The 20364-nt window shown below is 36.4% G+C and overlaps 1 protein-coding gene across 1 annotated transcript in view; it reads right to left on the bottom strand.

The window, feature by feature from the left end:
- The window catches only part of LOC112058557 (60S ribosomal protein L10a), a 363530-nt gene that overhangs the window by 98265 nt on the left and 244901 nt on the right, over window positions 1–20364 (bottom strand). The window lies entirely within an intron of this gene.

Genomic DNA, 20364 nt, shown 5'->3' with positions numbered 1-20364 from the left:
TAGTCAGAAGTCGTGAATGGGCAGAAAATATATTTTTAAAATTATCTGCTATATACAAATAAATAATATTGGTTTGATAGCTAGCTTGTTTACTTATGAGGCATGAAGTATCTAGTTTTTGTCTGGTAGGGTTTTATAGGTTATTGCAACTTCTCTAATAAATGCAAAAAAAATAGAATCTCTCGCAATATGTGTGCCTTGTGCTTTAAAGTTGGTATGTAATATCATTCAACATCGACTTACATGACGTTATTTTTCATCATTATCATCAGCCGATGGACGTCCACTGCTGGACAGGGTTACCTTCTACGGACTTCCAAACACCACGGTTTGGAACCGCAAAACAAGTGGTAATAAATAATTTAACGTATCGATACGATGCATTTATCTGTAGGTAACGCGTTTTCATAAAAGATAGAATTGCCATTACCATTAAGTGACATAGGCAATAAATTATATACACGGGAACCGAATATAGGACTTTTAATATTAAGCGTACTCGTAGATACGTAGTAATAGACTCGAAGTAAACAATGCCATTAACATAGCGTAAGATGTATGAATCGAAATGACTCCAAGATTCCTTTCTTATAACTGGAAAACTTCCCTAGCTCTCATAATTTTAGATTCCCTTGGAGAATATTTTTTCCGAAGGCCGGAATGGGAGAGGATGAGGTTAGAGGGAGAGGCCGATAAAATCCATACTTATAATATTTGCAGCCTCCGCACTTCACTCACACTCGTGCACTGCGATTTACTTCTCTTTGGAGACTTTCAGAGTGTATACAGGGTGGTTTGATTGGAACCTAAGATAATATTTTAATTCTACAAAAACCATGAAGCTATCTGTATCTACTCGTATACAATAGGATGAATTTGATACTAACTGATTCGATGAACTTCGTACCAATTAATAAAGCAAAAGTTCACACAGTTTTATTTCGATTTTGGTTATATGGACCTTTGGTTTTTCCCAATATTTTTCTTTTTAAACCTAACCCTGCAGTCTGTTAGCGATAAACTTAAAACTGTAGAACGGTCGGAGAGATACCACTAATAGAAAGAGTATCTACCTAACTCATGAGAAATGTCTCTAGTTAGGAATGTATTTGGTCAATATTTTGTAAAAATCAGTTAAAATCTGACGATAATTGTTGGAAGTGCCGGAAAAAATCACGCCGCCTAGGAGCTTTGGTAAAAATGAATGGTATAGGTATTCCTTTTTCCTTTTTTACCTATACGAGTAGGTATAAATGTCTACAAAGTAAAAAATAGGTCTTTAAACAGTTCACTGGTTGGTGGAATTTTCAATATCGATCCAGTAGTTTCGGAATATATTCCAAACAATCAAAAAAAACAATCTTACCACTTAATAATATTAGTTTAGAATAGTGTCTTAGACATGATTGAAGCACGCTGTATAACATACCACACACGCACACAGAGCCGCTTCCCCGACGGTCGAGCGTCGCGGCGCTGAGGAAAAAATGTACGATGCCATAAAAAATCACCGTCCATTCGCTCCCGGAATTTTTACCCGTTTTTTCCCCTCGGAGGGTCGCGCGTTGCCTAGCAACCGCCCGCCCCCGCCCACCGATAAAAGCTCGCTGTTTTATAGCCAGCAAAAATGTAGGAGTAATGTTTTGGGAGAGAGGTATCTTTGACGTATCGCCAGAGGAAGTTCTACCACCAAACTTTTTCTACCTTCAACCAATCCAGGGGAGTAATACCTGTACTTAAGAAAACAGTGATATTTTAAAATTACAGACGGACACTTCAACTTTAGTATATTGTATTGATACATTAATTATTTACTGCAATCTTACATGACGATAAGTGACGATTCTGTCTAAGCCTGCTGCTCTAACTTGGAATTGATTATTACAGTATATTTATCGTGTTCCTATTCTTGACTAGTTACAAGGCAACGTTTCGAAATGCTATACAACCGTTCCGTTATGAATCGCATAACGGTACGCTTTTGCCTGTATAATGGTAACAAGCCACCATCGGAGCCCGGAAAATCCTTAATTGACCCGTGCTCAGAATCGAATACTGAACATTCTGTTATTATTATGAATTCTTGATTATTATGACTGTTATTGTGTCCGAGAGATGGTGTGAACTTCATATATGCAGTTGCATATCAATAGCATCATGGATATAGGATAAGGCGAAAGACCTATCCTTTATCGATGATAAAAATATTTATCAAATGAAGACTTTTCCATGTGCTTACTTTGATTAAAGGCTATCTGCACGCCTCTGTTTACTATCAGGTTTAATATCTTGATACGTCATCAGTTTGGAAAAAAAGATTTTGCTCGGAGACGAAAAGATTTTGCCGAAGCAAGTAACTCATTTATCTTCTGACAAAATTTTCATGCTATGGTTCAGAAAAAGTTATCGCAGTATTAAAGCTTACAACGATAACTTTTTCCAAATATAAAGTTACTATACGATAAAGAGATATTATACTTATAGGTACTAGATATTATACCTAACAATAACTCGCAGTGCAGAGAATTTATCATTCAAAGGCAATAGCTAGTAATCATCATTAACAAAACATATTCGGCTCACTGTTGAGCACGAGTCTCCTCTCAGCACGAGAGAGGTTAGGCCTTAGTCCAACCACGCTGGCCAAATGCGGATTGGCAGAACACACACGTAGAGAACTAAGAAAATTTTCAGGTGTACAGGTTTCCTCACGATGTTTTTCCTTCACCGTTTGAGACAAGTGATATTTAATTTCTTAAAATGCACATAACTGCAAAGTTAGAGGTGCATGCCCCGGACCGGATTCTAACCTACGCCTTCCGAATCGAGGGCAGAGGTCTCATCCACTGGGCTATCACGTCTCTTACGTACCTCTAATAGCCAGTGGCGTGCACAGGGTTCTCAACTAAGGTAGGCACTGTACGTACAAATAGTACAAAATGGAAAATTCCTCCTCATATTTAAATTATCAGGGTATGCAGTGCGTTTATGTATCTATAAAGTGCACGCCACTGCTAATAGCCTAAGCTATCATTCTATACTCTGTATCACTCTGTATGTCCATAATACGAGTATGTTGAAAGGTCTTAAATGTTCGCAAAAAATTATCGCGTCCTTTGGCTCCTATTTGGAGAGATAGATGACTAGACATTTATTGGATATAGAGTATATACTCAGGAAGAACGGTATGTTCCGGGATTTATGTAATAACTAGCGGTAGTAGTAACAACTAGCTAATAAAATTTAGCTTTTTTACAAATCTGGGAAAATGTATATGTTTCCGGAAAAAAAGAGCTTACGGTCTAGCTCCTCTCTCTTACAAAAAATCTAATAAAATCGGTTCAGTCGTTCCCAAAGTTAGCTCGGACAAACAGACAGACAAACAAACAAACATACATTTTAAAAAAGCTCGTTTGTGTTTAGTAATGTGTAAATAACTTTAAGCACTTGATAAAACTTGAAAATTTAAAGTAGTGCAATGACAGACGGACACGATGAAAAACCATGGATTTTTCCGAGATAAAAAGTAGTATATTTGTTAATCCAGGCTATAATATATCTTAATACCAAATTTCAGCTAATTCGGCTCAGTAGTTGAGGTTTGAAAGAGTAACAAACATTCATATCATCAAAATCATCAGTTTTCGCAAATCTCGGGAAACCATGGATTTTTTCGGGATAAGGAGTAGCCTATGTGTTAAATCTATTTCTATTCTAAATTTCAGCTAAATCGCTTCAGTAGTAGCGGCGTTATAGAGTAACAAACATCCAAACATACATCCAAACATCCATACAAATGTTCGCATTTATAATATTAGTAGGAAGTAGGATTGACAATGTGTTGGATGCGACTTAGCAGAATAGGTGTAAACTTTCTTTGTAGGTCTTTTTAGAAGATATAGTAAACTATATCCTTAAACTTTATATATTTATGTCATAATAAGTAAGTGAAATGAAATTAACATTAGGTAAGTACATCGAACAGAAATGAATTCGAAGGTTCTAGCAAGAGATAGAACGCTCAGCAAATACCTAATACAGTACAAACATAAAATTGGATATTCTTTCTAAGTAATACATTCGCAAATATAGCCGTAACTTAATATTTGGAAATCAATTATCCGTGGACTTATTTGCTCCGGAAAATAACGGGATTAGGAAAATGATATACTGCCAGCCGAGTATTATTGTTTATGGTAGAGCTTTGTCTAATGACGCCGAGTTTTGTCTATGGTGATGTAGGCAAGAAAGTTTGGACCCTTGATCTATTTGTCTTTGCTTTCTTTTATAAGGGTTTGTTTTTTTATTTTTGACGGCCTCCGTGGCGCAGTGGTATGCGCGGTGTATTTACTAGACGGAGGTCCTGGGTTCTGGGTCTGGCTGGTGGGAGGCTTTGGCCGTGGCTAGTTACCACCCTACCGGCAAAGACGTACCGCCAAGCGATTTAGCGTTCCGGTACGATGTCTTGTTGAAACTGAAAGGGGTGTGGATTTTTCATCCTCCTCCTAACAAGTTAGTCCGCTTCCATCTTAGATTGCATCATCACATACCATCAGATGAGATTGTAATCAAGGGCTAAAATGTAAGGAATAAAAAAAGGGTTTAAAATATCAGGTAGTATTTGTAAAGTTATTGGTGATACACCCGTGACTCGGAGAGCTCGAAGTCCTCGGTCCCCGTTAAAATTTGATAATGACTCTTTCATAGTCATATCCATCCATTTCATCAACCATTTGTATAGTAATTCGTAAAAGAAGGGGCGTAGTCTGTAGCTGTCATGTATAGCAACACACATGCCTTAAAAAATTGTATATAGCAGTTGTAAAAAACTCCCCTACTTTTTAACACCAAAAATAAAATCAACCTCATTGGTCGGGTTCCCCCAATAAAAAAGCTAAAGACGCGTGCTATAAGGGCACGTTCCACCATTCAAATTCAAATATCGAACGCACGCGCTCATACGCCACGTACGGCGGCTGCAAGTTATTATTGTAATCTTACCATTTTAGAATAAACTCCCCCTTATTCCTTTTAACGAAGCGAGATTTAAAAATAGAGACCATCTAAAAGTGGTCGGTTTATAAAAATACGCTGGCAAGGAAAAAATATAAAATGAGTAGGGAAGTATTTAAAAATAGAACGTCTCCCCTTGTATAGGGGGACCGGCTTGATATATTGACGGTGTTACTCGGGATTTTCATAATACACAGCGTGTGTTGGTTCAGTGAGGCCGTAAGATTTGTCAATATATGGCATACTGCGGGTGCTATTTCGGTCTGGTCGCGTGGCAGATCGAATTACCTAGATATTGTAATGTTTACCTGCGTTCAAGTTACGTGTTCCGGTCTTCGCTGAGTACTGAAATCCGGTACACACAGTGGCAGTTTTGCCAGTAGGCTAAGTAAGCTGGATCCTTGGGCGGCAGAATTTAAAGGCCGGTAATTTTGCCTTAACAAACTTTCTCTTCAATAGAAATAAAGAAACTATATAATAACGAAACGATAATTTTAATATTTTAGTCCTGTACTAAAATATTATAACTTGCAATTTCATTAACACCATTTTAAATTGTATTGATTGCGAACTAGGAAACCTGTCGAATTTCAGAGTTCAGTAGGGCTGCAAAAATTTAATAGCCTACTGGCGGCAAATTTGTAAATCTGCCACGACGTATACGTATAAACAGTCATCTGAATCTAAGTAATATCTAGATTACTTTAGTGTATAAATACGTTGAATAGTAGTTCACGTGTTTTTGACGTGAACACGTCTTTATAAATTGGTTCCTAAGATGAGAGGCAATTAAAAAGACGAAAATCTTTATCTCGATATTTCCACTATTATCTATTTTTATGGAGATGTAATTTAATGTACGGAATGACAATATTATCCAAGTCATAGATAGATCACGTGACCTATCGATAAAAAATGTCATATCCGTACATTTTTATAATTTTTGAAATGTCTACGATAGTAGAAAGAGATACGTTACAGCAGTAAGTCCGGCCGCTCAGAGATTGCGTTTCTGACAGGTCGTGATCGAATTGGACATACATATTCAATTAATATTGCCTCGTCTCATCAATACAAAGACAAACAGTTAGCATAACCAAGCGCAGTTAATCAACCTTGTACGCCAGTTCAAAGTTACATCGCCCTTTCAGTCACGATCTGTCAAAAACGTAATCTCTGAGCGGCCGGACTTTAGTTGTTATGCTAGGCACTCACCATCCAGTAAGTCAAATGAGTGGGTAGGCATTAGAGATGCACGAGGTTTAAGCTTAATAAATTAGTGGATATTGTAATTGTATTGTGGACAGTAAGAAAATTAATAATAGAAACGTAGGCAACAACACAGAAAAGTGTCAACGGCTGAATAACAAAAGACACAAATATAAGGATCAATTTAATTATCATTACTCACGCTCTAAGCGCAGTTAAAACCGTCAATTTATTATTATGGACCCGTATCCAATTTAAAACAACACACTCACACCATTATCTTAGGTGTTGGGGAGAATACATTGTTTTCGGAACGGAGAACATAAAGAGGGGAATGCTTGTGGAGTAGAAAAAACAATTTAAAAATAAAATGAAATAATTATAAAAGGGGAGGGCGGCGCGCGCTTCTTATTTATTTCCGAGCCTGTTCAGCTGCTGCGTTTGAATTTCGAACGCCCCGTGCTGGCCATATACCACGGCATATGGCGTGAAAAAAGTTCACTTATAAAAAGGTTATAATGTTACACCTGTTTACAGTTTTAAAATATGGAATGTGCGTTTTGTATGTAGTAGGTAGTAGTAGTACATTCTATACAATCATTTATTTATTATTATGGTCCTTTAGTATTACAAGTTCTACGGTAATTAATACATCTTTTTAGTACACTGCTACGAATGGTAGGTATTAAAAGATACGCCTTTTATCGTCCGCTTGATTTAGGCAAAGTCACATAATGACCACAGCTGTTCTCTGAAAATTAAAATGAACAATTATGTAGGTATTAAATATATTACTAATCAAAATAATAAAAAAAGAAAAGTTGTTTAATTTAACAAACGATTAATATTGACAAGTTTCAGGTAGAATATACGTAACATCTTGAAATATATGAAACACAGTACTTTCATAAGAAAATTAATTTAACCACAGAAATAATGCGGGTAAAAATAATAAATGAATTTGATTATAAATAAGGGTGAAGTTTGCGATCATTATTTACAATTGTCGTGTGATTTGTATTTTCGATAACAAATTACTGTAAAGGAAGGGGATTAAAATACAGATCCTAGATAAAATTGGATAGATACGAAACAAAGTGGATTTCGTTTGTCATTATTGGAAACGCTTATGGGGTTGAAAATTGGTCCCTTTTATTTACGAGTATGTATGTATGTACTTATGATAGCCTAGTGGATATGACCACTGCCTTCTATTCGGAGGGCGTAGATTTGAATTTGGTCCGGAGAATGCACCTTCAACTTTTCAGTTTTGTGCGTTTTAAGAAATTAAATATAACTTGTCTCAAATGGAAAAACATCGTGAGGAAACCTGAAAATTTTTACCTTACCTTAATTATCTAAGTGTGTGAATATCTAGGCCTTTACCCTCTCATTCTAAGAGGAGACTTGTGCTCAAGAGTGAGCCAAATATGGGTTGCTAATGATGTTAAGTGACCGTTAAAGAAACCGTAAATTTAAAAATTTTGACCATAATCTCGTCAACCTGCATTAAAGTAGGGTAGTTGGTCTAAGCTCCAGATATCCTCTGCCATAAGGAAGCTTGGTTCAGTAAGAATTATACTTTGGAGTGTTACTATTAAAAGGTTAATGTGTTGAACTGTTCTGAGAGGAAAATTAAAAAAAAAAGATTTTTCCCCTTCGCGCGGGAATATCTACTGCAAATAAGCAGCGTTTCTCTATGGTTTTAACAACTTAACTAACATTAAAATTACAAGCATCTAAGTATGAAGATCTGGTGGTAGTGAAGGTTCCACCATTATCATGACATAGGAGTAACTTGACGTTTCAAAAGTGCTTGAAAAAAGAACTATTTAAAAAAAATATTCATTTTAAATTTTGAATATTTGTTGTAGTTTATTATATTTGCAACGCTGTGTAGTTGTATCGTTTACGATTATAGAATCCAATGCTTTATTAGTAAAATATTGATGCTTGGAACCAAGCTGGAAACCTGGGACCTCCCACAAAAATCTGTTAATTTACAACTATTTTGTATTCACTTTTTGTTACAAAAAAGAACAACAGCGTTTTTGTCTCTCAGACCAATTAATCTTAATCTGTCAAAGTATAGTAATTTTGTAGACCTCTGAAGGTGGCAAGTAGATATTATCAGTTGGCACCCGAGCCTTGCAGCTATCGGGTGGACCCTTAATGACTGACCACCCGGAACAATGCGGTCAATACGTGACAAATGTCTTATGATAGTTCTGTTTGTTTTATTCTCTGCTTATTTATTACTCTGTGCTAATCTGTAAAAAAAGATAGCTGTACTTTTTTACAAGATTTTTTTAAACTAGGATTTTTTGTAGGTTTTCTAATTTCTGATAGAAACTGCTTTTGTTAAAAAAATATCTTTGCATCGGTTTATTAGGTGGGTAACTGTTAATTAGACCACGATCTTTATAATTGGCCTATAATCTGAACACTTGGCTCTAACCAACTCAGCCTGAGGTTAAAGCCGCTACCGAACATAATCTTTTAAGGAATAATTAATCACTTTATCAATTCCATTTATTTCCCCCTTTCCCCTTTATTCTCCTTATGCTGTCCGTGGGCAAATTATACATGGTGCTCAGAAGTATTTTCTATAACTTCAAGGCGTTAATGAGTCCACGTAAAGGAGCCGAACTGTATATCTAATATTTTTTTTTAAATAAAAAATAATAGCTTTTGATGATGAGAAATGATTTATACAAAGTATTTCAAATAATTCGAACATACGTAATGTCTTGGCTACGTCATAATTATAAGGATGCGTATAAGGCACACATTTTAAGATCTATTTACAAAAGAAATATTATTTACCCCGAGAATATTAATATAACCGCAGAGTTATGGCAGTAAGTCCCCAGCACCCTGTATATGGATTCTAACTTTTAAGAAATAGGTAAAGAATCAAGAATTTATAACGGATTTAATCCTCCATATCTTAAACTCTCTTCTCACCTACACAGCCGAATCGGCACAGAACAAGAACAACAAAGGGTCCTCTCACAAAACATCTGCAACCGGACACCTATAACGGACCACAATGACTACTGCACATAAATCTACACTACACAATCTATAATTATTTTAACCATTGCTTTTTTAAACTGAAATAACCTTGAACATAGAGTTGTAAGTCGTAGAAACGCAATCAGCGCATGCAACAAGCTTTCAAAAAAATTTAAATTCATTTATTTCAATTAGGCTTAGTTTACAAGCATATTTGAAACGTCAAGTTATACCATAATTTACTTTAATGTAATGGTGGTAATTAAAGTCGAAAACTTAAAATTAAAGTGACGAGGATTCCAATTGCGCCTTGGTCCGAGAAGAGCCCACAACAAACTCAGCTAAGGTTTATTTTTACATATATGATTATAAGATTATAGCTGACCGCTCGCGGTTTCCCCCATGTAGTTGCCATTCCCATAAGAGGATATGAAATATCCTGCGTTGCTCGCTGATAATGTAGCTTTTTACTGGTGAAATAATTATTACAACCGGTGCCCGTAGTTTAGGAGTCAATCAAACAAAACATTAAATTTTACTTCTTTATATCAAGTTTCCGTATATGAGAGAGGCTCGAGAGTTTATCCGCGTGGAAATCCTTGAATTTCCCTGCCCTATTTTGTTTTTTTTCATTCACATTCTTTTTTTTTTTGAGTCTTCTAACAAAATAAAATATTATTTTTCTTTAAGTAAAGCACATGATCTTCTTACTAAAACTGTTTCTAAGGTGCATGTTGTATGGATTACGCTTCTACTCGTTATATTTCTATGTCACAAAGGCCCAGCGATCATCGATCGTCCACCCCCGCTTTTGTGTTAAAAGAGTGAACTTTTTCTGGTCATTTTAAGGGCCATTGTTAAAAAGATGGCCGGAATGGGGGACATTTTTGCTTAATAGCGTGCAGCTGTATTTTTTGTCGTTTAAGAAAGTGTGTAACATGATATTCGGGTGGTCAGTTGACGGAGATATCATGCGGGTGTTATTCGATTACGTATCTCTCTACTAACACAACGGAAATGTTACCTACAAATCGTAACACGATTTGCTCGAATTGGTTTTCAATCGTATGAAAATTTTGAATAGTTGGTAGATCAAATGTCGACCTGTGATATACAGTAGCGAGCACAAGGTGCTAATTTAGGGTAGGCACAAACTCATGTGGTAGAAGCTGATAAACTACTTTCTTAAAATGACAAAGATCTGGCTCTCTCTTCATAACAAGGCTCAGGGTGTTCGATTTACTATTTCAGAATAACGATTATTTTGTATCCTAAGAGCCATGATAGCCCAGTGGATATGACCTCTGCCTGCGATTTCGAAGGGCATGGGCTCGAATCTGGTCCGGGCCATGCACCTCCAACTTTTCAGTTGTGTGCATTTTAAGAAATTAAACATGTCTCAAACTGTGAAGGAAAAACATCGTGAGGAAAATTGCATATCAGAGAATTTTCTCAATTCTCTGCGTGTGTGAAGTCTGCCAATCCGCATTGAGCAAACGTGGTGGACTATTGCCCTAACCCCTCTCATTCTAAGAGGAGACTTGTGCTCAGCAGTGAGCCGAATATGGTTTGATAATGATTTTGTATCTATATTACGAATATTATAAAGCGGATTAGTTGTTTGTTTAAGCACGATAAGTTCTGCAACTACTAGATTGTAAATATTCTTATGTATATCACTATATACACACTGAGGGAATAGATGCGGAAACTTTTGATGGAAACTGTTCAAAGACGTATCGCCTTTGAACAGTAAGCGATTTAGCGTTCCGGTACGATGTGAGTGTAGAAACCGAAAGGAGTGTGGATTTCATCCTATTCCTAACAAATTGGCCCGCTTCCATCTTAGATTGCATCTTACTTAACATCAGGTGAGATTGTAGATCAAGGGCTAACTTGTAGAAAAAAATGTTCTCTAAAATTCGAAAGCTTTCCTACGCGGACGAAGTCGTGGAAATCAGCTATCTATATTTAGTAAAATAATAGGCAAATGGCGCATAAGAAAAAAAAACAAGATGAAGCTGTAAACGCCGCGTGTCAATGTCTTGTCTTCGGCTCACCCTTGTCAGTCACGCGGGGAGAGAGAGCTTTGAACTTTCACCCGAAGTTTAAGGTTTTTTAACTTATTGTTTGAGAGAAGAGGCTGTTGGATTGTTTCGAGGCTTTGACTAGGAGGAATTTGGTGGTTTTCAATGTAAATCTCTTAGAAAAGATATGTGTCCTACAGAGGCTATTGAAATAAGCATATGATGAAGAACCAAAAATATATGTTAAGTAAAGATAGGTATGCAAAGGTATTTGGAAAACACTTAAGTAGATATATACCTACTTGAGTGTTTTACAAGTGAACTGCGACAAAGACGTCAAAGGAGCAAATGGCACAAGCATTACTTTTTGTTACAACATAAATAAGACAGTTATAGGTTTTTAAAGTTCGTTTCCAACATTAATTTAAACACTAAACTATCTCCGTCACATGCAATGAAGACGAACGACCCGTCTAATGAATGACTCGAGCTTGATCATAGAATAGGGAAAGGCAACAGAGGTGCCATTATGTTCGTACCTATAAATGTTATCAATTGAATATACTATTTGCTTGTTTTGATACGTTGTTGAATAAAATAAAGAATATAATTAGTCAAAACTGAAAGTCTTGAGACATTTTTCGTTACAAACTTTTCATAAATTATGATTAGAATTGATAGTGTGGTAAGTTTCTCGAGAGATATAACGTTGAGACATTGAAAGAAGTAATATATCATTTGAATCAGCTATATTAAATAATATTATAAATAAATCAATTACCAAAATGTATGCATATAACTGTTACAACTTTTCATGTATGTCTCTGCATGGTTTATGGGAGTACCTTATTTAACCCGTTGGTGGTGTAGCGACCGGGATTTTTAGACCATAAAAAATATTTTCAGGTTTATTGCGAATTATTAAAATTAGAAAATCTCAAGTAGAAAATTTTACAGTTTGCAAACCAATAATCGGAGAGGACAACATCTGTTGGATTTGCTAGCTGTTTACGAATTTTTAAACGTTGATGTAGATCGAGATATGTGTTTAATGTACTCTATTTTATTGATCTCCTCAAGCCCACTCAAACGGGGGGTTTGTCTTGAGTGACGTAGCTGCCTTTTCATTAAGAAATCTACATCAAAGAAGCATACATACAAAACATTTCTAGTGACACATCTGAAGTAACAATCTTTGGTTAAAAGCTACAAGGCGGAACCGTCACTAAAGTTCAGGCGCGGCACTTGTTTCCCCGCATGGTAGCCAACTTTTTACTCGGAACTTTTTCTGCAGATAAAAAATATTGTAACACGAGCCGATCGGCATGCGGATGTGTTGCCACGGATCTTTGCGTGGCAGCTCTGTGTTTAATGGGTTCTTTCGTGCATAATATTAACTGTTTTGCTGCTATACTGTTAATGCTATACCTACTGCTTTACTCGTATTTGCTATGTAGAGCCGTTTGGGACGGTGCTGATCGGGGCGCAAAATACCGAACTAAAAATCTGATTTTTTCATTCGTTGAAACCCCAGATAACTAACACTCAGGGTTCCAAAGTGAGGAACCTTCTCGCACCATGCATTGTTTCGAGTATACTTCTAAACTGGCGAGGCGAATTTAAGTTTTCAATGTTCTGAGAAATCTACTATAGACTTATAGTTAAAGCTTTACTGCGTTATCGACTGTTTGTTATATCTTAGTATTTTCTTAATTATTGCGCCTTCGTATTCATAATATAACAGCCACGAGGTAGGTTTTTAACTCGAAAGTCGGATCTTCTCAAGGAAACCGGTGGCCGCATCTTTTACAGTGCCGACCGTACTCAATGGAGGAGCATTGTCTATCGAAAGATGACTCGCCAAGGTCACGATCCTCTGTCATGAAGAACCGATTGAAAAGAGAGAGATTCATAGTATTGATATAAACATTTTATGAACTGTTTTTCAATAAAGCTAGCAATGTAAAGTTAACTACGAGATATTTTGGGGGTTTCATCTGACTGAAAAAACGTTTAGCGGTTTTGCATTTTTCACCGTCAATTTTTTTCAGTTCAGTTGCGAGTTCGCTCTAGCAGGAAATGATGTTCAGGAATGAGGATATATTCTCGTTAATTTGCTTCATAAATCATCGGGAATGTTCTTTCTGGCGTTTCAGGTCGACGGGAGGCGTCGATTGGAGCTTTTTGTCGCCGCGTTTCTAACGTTCGTTGCGGCGAATATCGGATTTCAAAGTTCTTTGGAGTTTTTACGGCTTTGGACCTACTTTTTAATTGGACACGCTGTTATTTGCCATTAGCAGAATTGAAACCTTCTGTTTCTGGTTTGTTAATATGATAAAATATGAGTGTGTACAGCTTAGGACCTTTTATTTTGTTGTTTGGCTTAGTTTTTTAATGAAAAAACTAATAATCGCTGAGAAGCTATATATTTATCTATTGGATCATGTTTTCATTTACATAATTAGCGAGTATTGCCATACAACGTGGCAATACTGCCAGCCTTCTGGGCACTTTACCAATGATCGTTGATTCGGACGAATTCTACGACGCCTGAGTCTTAATATATAATATCGTATCGCGTATCCCTTATAATTTTTATAATATTTAGTTATAGATAGGTACGTAGTTTTAATATTATTGTAAAATAGTTGTAATAATAAAAAAGACATAAATAGTACATTAGCGAGATAAACGATTATAGCTTTATAGATATAGCTTTGGTCGTGATAAGCAGTTAATTTTTTTCACTAATTAAGAACTTAACTTCATTTTTGAATAGTCAATTTCGGGAGTGTGAATTTAATGAGCATTCGTTAGTTTTTTTTTTTTCTTTACAAGTTAGCCCTTGACTCCAATCTCACCTGATAGTAAGTGATGATGCAGTCTAAGATGGAAGAGGGCTAACTTGTTATTAGGAGAATGAAAATCTACACTCCTTTCGGTTTCTACACGACATCGTACCGGAACGCTAAATCGCTTGGCGGTACGTCTTTGTCGGTAAGGTGGTAACTAGCCACGGCCGAAGCCTCCCACCAGCCAGACCTGGACCAATTAAGAAAACCTCAATCGTCCAAGCCGGGGATCGAACCCAGGACCTCCGTTTTGTAAATCCACCGCGCATGCCACTGCGCCACGGAGGCCGTCAAAATAGTTTTATGTAAGTAACGCGCCGTTTTTAAACTAAATACGTTACGCGAAACTGCATTTTTTTAAATCACACATAAATCACGCGTATCTTTAATTTTAATGTCGAGTTCCGGATCGCCTCCCGCGGGTCAGATAAGTCCTGAACCACTTGGCGTATTCCCCAAACTATCATAACACTACCCGAGATACATGTCTCTCGTCGTTTCCGAGAACGCTCCAAGATGGACCCGGACGCTGTATCCTTAAGCTATAAACTATGTATTTTATAGCCAACTAACGGACGCTCGCAACTCTGTTCGCGTAAAATTCCGTTTTGCATAAATCTCGCGGGAATTACGGATTTTTCCGGAAAATAACATTTGATTTCATCATCATTAACAACACATATTCGGCTCACTATTGAGCACGAGTCTTCTCTTATGATGAGAGGGGTTATGCCTTAGTCCACCACACAGGCCCAATGCGGATTGGCCGACTTCACACACCTAGAGAATTAAGAAAACTCTCAGGTATGCAGGTTTCCTCATGGTGTTTTTCCTTCACCGTTTGAGACACGTGATATTTAATTTCTTAATATGTACATAACTGAAAAGTTGGAGGTGCATGTCCCGGACCGGATTCGAGCCTACGCCCTGCGAATCGAAGGCAGACCGCAGAGGTCATGTCTACTTGGACTATCACGTCTCACCTTCTAAAACACAGGCTCTGTAATAAGTCCTATGGATAGGCAGTGTTTTTTCGCTTTTATTTCCATTACGCTACCCTACTGGCTAAGACGTACCAAGCGATTTAGCGTTCCCGTCATCTAGAAACCGAAAGGGGTGTGGATTTTTAAATGTCTGTGTTTTTATTCAGATCACTTCTTATCATGTGTTTCTGTGGTATCATGATTAATTACAAGAGTTATGTGTAATTTTGGGGCAAATGAAAAATTACATTGTGATATTGATATAATTTATTTAGGTACATAACTATTTATTTATTGATTCAAGAAACAATAATATTAATTTATAGTTAAATAAATTATACACAATCTTTAGTGATCTTACTTTAATCTTAATATAGAATTATATTGTTTTGTATCGGCGTAAAGCCGGGTGTGTCACTAGTCTAAAATAATAATTGGCTCTCATCTTGAGATTGACAATAGTAAATGACAGTCGGATACCCTCAATGATAAGTGGCCATCCGCGGAAATGCCTCGCGGTTCAGGGTTCGAGTCCCACGGGGGCGCGCTCATTAGCCGGGCCACCTGTGCCAGCCGCACGTGGCCGCTGCGAGGAGAATAGAAACTTTGTCATGTTGTGAAATGTCTGGTTTTAAAGAACGCTTGATCAAAAATAACAATTTAGTTTGGCTAAAAATATATATATACTAGCTGATACCGCGCGGTTTCACCATTGTGGTTCCCGTTCCTGTAGGATTACGGGGATAATATATAGCCTATAGCCTTCCTCGATAAATGGGCTATTTAACACAGAAATTTTTCAAATCGGACCAGTAGTTCTTGAGACAAGCGCGTTCAATCAAACAAACAAACAAACTATTCAGCTTTATAATATTAGTATAGATATATAAATAATGTCAATACTTACGTTCAAATTGAAACAGCATTGCTGTATACCTAATAGCAGCTACAATACTTACTCAAGTCTTACTACTCTTGAAATTATGTACTTATACCAATTTTTTTATATGTTACAGGTACAGGTAAAATTAAATGACAGAGTGTAATTTTTCTTCTTAGTTTTCCTTATAATTTCGTTTTAAGTTGAAACAGTTAAGCAAGTCTAGCAGGACCGGCCGGTCCATACGGCGAACGGAGCGGTCGCTTCAGGCGCCAAATCCTAGAGGGCGCCAAAATGGTAAAGAAAAATAAAAGAAATTTCTTTCTTTTCAATTGTCTATATTAGGTTAGGCGCAAACAGGAGAGGCGCTATAATTGGATCTCGCTCCATTCTAAAATTTACTTCGGGCCGGCGCTGAAGTCTAGTGTATATATTTACCTAAATATAAAATACATTAACATAATTTGTGATATAATGTTTGACAACACGAATGAATTTTTATAAAAAGTCTGGTTCGGATGTCAGCACAATAGCTGCAACATAGAAACGTTGAACTTTTTGTCACACTACAGGATTTCACACTTTCAAGAGCTACATCTCAGATACGGTTCACACTTTAGCCGTTTATTCCGACACTTAAACTTCGTGTGAAGAAAAATGTACGCTAATAATATAGTTAACTGGGTTCATTTTAAGTTGAACAGCTCAATGGCTAAGAAAGAAAAGTAAAGTTTTGTGGTTTGTGAGAAAAGAATCAGATTCGAGCTTTTGTTAAGACCAATTTTCCGTAACTAAAAGTGAGTTACTACTAAAAAGTCTCTGTCTTCAGTCAGTAGTCATTTGGTTTACGGATCTAGAGGTACCGAGTTCGGTCGGTCAAGCAAAGCAGAGGTAATTATTAGCATTATACGTACAAAATAATAATTTTGTTGTCAACGCAGGCTTATATTAAATCCTCAGGGTAGGCAATGCATTCCTAAGAAGTTTCTCTGTAGTGGTATACAATGCCAAAGTTAGTGATGATTGGTGTTATACCTACACTCCTTGAGAATAAATATTTTCTTCTGCTTAGAAGTAGTTGATCGCTATCAATATTATCATTATATCTCACTCTCACTCCATCCTTACGCCAACACTTCTGGCACTATTTCTTATCTTTTTTTGTTAAATTTATTAATTTATGGGTAATCTAAAGTACTGCAGAAAAGCGTTGACAAATTATTAAATTTATTAAAAATTAAGGAAGCGCGTGGCGTAGAAACCCGTTAGCAACCACATCCAGATGATAATTTATTAACACGGCCTGATTTGCTAACTCTCTTCCAGGTTCAAACACAAACGCACCTGTGAAAAAACCTGTACGTACTTAAACTAGATGATCTATACCTCAAATCCTTGAGAATCATTCTAATAGCCCATTCCATGTAGGACGTAGGTACAGGCTTTTGTATCATTGAAATCAGATGTAGGGATTTAACAAAAAAAATCACGTCGCTTTCTCTACTTCGTACTAAATAATAATATCGCACCTTGTAGGAATTCCTTCATATTTCATCATAAACAATGTCATCTTAGGAGCTTTATTTGCGACAATCCTTTTTAATCGTCCCAAGGTTTGCGTGTTCCATTGTTGTTACACAACACTTGCGCAGGCGATTATTTGACAAGAATCTCTCTTTTATTTACCTACAGCCAAAAGGTGCTCTCTTTTAGCGCAGGGTAAAGGTGCTCGTTTTAGGCTAGTAACTGTAACGGAGTATAAATCAATTGTTAATTATTAATTGTAAATTTATAAATTGATCAATTGAATGGTTTTAGTAAAAGATTTTTCAATTTATCAATTATAATTTTATATTTAAAAAAAACGACCTTGTGTAGCTTACAAGCGATTCATTGTCAAAATTGTGAGATTTTCCTCCCAAAAGTATTTTTTAACAATGCTACTATTTAACGGAAATAAATAAACGATCTAAATTAAAAATCTGTAGCCATGCACAGACAATCTATTTGCTATGTGGGATTATATATCTAGACATTACTAGAAATGAGTACCCTAGGTACCTTGTATTTCTTCCCTAGGTAGTAGTTTTACGATTAGGTATATTCAAGTTTAGTATTTCATGTGGTTAGACAATACAGACATAAAAATGCAAAGCTTGTTGCATTTAATCTACTTATTACGTGCTCGATAGTATACGGTTTACCCTAAAACCTGCGAAAGGTGTTTTTGAATGGGTTGAGTACATAACGAATATAGACACAACTATTCCCTTAACAATAAGTGTTTATTTGCGAATGCATCTGCTTTACACACATGTGTTGGACACGAAATGCCAATATCGATTTGAAATGTTGAAGCCATTTGAAAATATCAAAGGGTGAACGATTACTTTGGCGTGACATGATTGATTGGAGAAAAATCAGTATGAAATATTTTTTTCAATATATTTTATAAGTATCTTTTGTAGTTTCTTATATTTTGTCATTGTTTGTTTTATAAAAGAGAGACACCAGTCTGTACTGAGGTGCATAATTTGGTAGAAGTAGAACGACTGTGCGATGAAAATATAATGGAATGCATTATTTCACAACCAAGGGGTCGTGGGTTACATTCTTTACTTACTTAGATCCTTCTTCCAAGTTAGGGAAATACAATTTAAGACTGCGTCGTCACTTAAATATCGGGTGAGATAGAAGTAAACGATCTTTCTTCGTGAAAAAGATCATGCAATCCTTTTTTTCTGATTTTGTGATATAAATTGGAAAGATCTATAATCCTTTTAGAGATGTAATTGTTTTAGTTTTTACCGGAGCTTTAGGAGGAGCAGAAGCTCTGACAGACGATGAATTTTCGAAGAGAGAGGGACCAAACGTTTTTTTAAGAGGCTTCCCGTAGACTCAGATTAAAGAGACATTGGATCCAATGAAGTTTGTGGGCTGAGTAAGATCAGTCCTAACACCCTGATATACTTGCTGGAATCCACGTAGGTATGACGAATGACGCATACTAGATACCTCGTCTTTGCCGGCGAAGACGCAGTGGAGAAGTTGATTGTTTTGTCAAAGGGAAATCTATAATCCTCTGAAATCCAAAACAACCAATTACCCCTTACCGCTCATAAGTCCATAAATTACAATCCCAAATAACGGCACAACTTTATTACATAATCACTTTAAATAATCAAAACAAAACACCGTTCCTTGGCCGATTGTTTTCTCAAGAGAAACAATAAAAACCATACTGTCGCAAAATTATTGTTGCAAAAATAAAACTGGGTTATATTTTAGCGCTACCTCTTTACATAAACATGGTTTAGGAAACTTCAGGTAAAAATTCGTTCCCAGAGTGAAAAAAGTGCTCTATAAAAGCCCCGGTGAAAGTTTTGTAGAATCTGTCTGTGTGGAGCATAATGTAAGATTTTTTATATTACGAGATTGGTCGAAAAAATCGCCCTTTCTCCGAACCGAAGGACCACAAAAGGGTTTTAGATTTCACAAACTAAGGACTCTTTTTGCGATGTTTTAAAAAAAATACACAAATGTCATATCCTGTGGAGAGGATTCGTATTTTAATTTTTATTTACTTTTTCGTTGTACCTACCTAGGAGAGATACTCGGACATTTTGGGATAACTTCAAACTTTAAATGGAAAGATATTTTACTAATGCTTTAGGTATATACCTACACTGCATTTTCACCTGAATTTAGTGCCTCAGTTTGCTGAACTCAGTCTGAGGTGAATACTTTTTTCTTGTTCATACATAAATGTAGAGGTATACTTTGTCAGTTGGTCTTTTGTGACCTATTGTACTATTTTTATAATCATCATTATCAACCCATATTCGGCTCACTGCAGAGCTCGAGTCTCTCCTAGAATGAGAGGGGTTAGGCTAATACCACGCTGGCCCAATGCGGATTTTCAGACTACACACACGCAGAGAAGTAAGAAAATTCTCTGATATGCAGGTTTCCTCACGATGTTTTCCTTCACCGTTTGTACTATTTATGTGTGTAAAATATGAAGGTATTATATTGTAAAAGGCAACCCTAAAAAAATCCGTCCTTAACCGAATTGGTTATGTCATAGATGAATATTACATCGATTTTGTAGAACTGTGGCTCGCCATAACATGCCAGTTTTGATGGACACTCACCTTTGCGCCCTTTGGTAAACTGCACGCGACTTTCTAGTACTTTATTTAATATTTACACTGTAATTTGTTTGTAATTTTTCATGAGAGTTTCCAAGAAAACGATTTTTTTATAGTAACTAATAATTGACGGAACAAATAGATAGTCCACCTGATATTAAGTAGAAAACCATCGCGACGGTTGACTTTATTTTTCAATGGAGACAGAGTATAGTAATATTAAATGAACAA

Source organism: Bicyclus anynana, chromosome 4 (genome assembly GCF_947172395.1).
Source record: "Bicyclus anynana chromosome 4, ilBicAnyn1.1, whole genome shotgun sequence".
Classification (NCBI taxonomy): Eukaryota; Metazoa; Arthropoda; class Insecta; order Lepidoptera; family Nymphalidae; genus Bicyclus; species Bicyclus anynana.
This window is presented reverse-complemented; position numbering and strand designations above follow the sequence as displayed.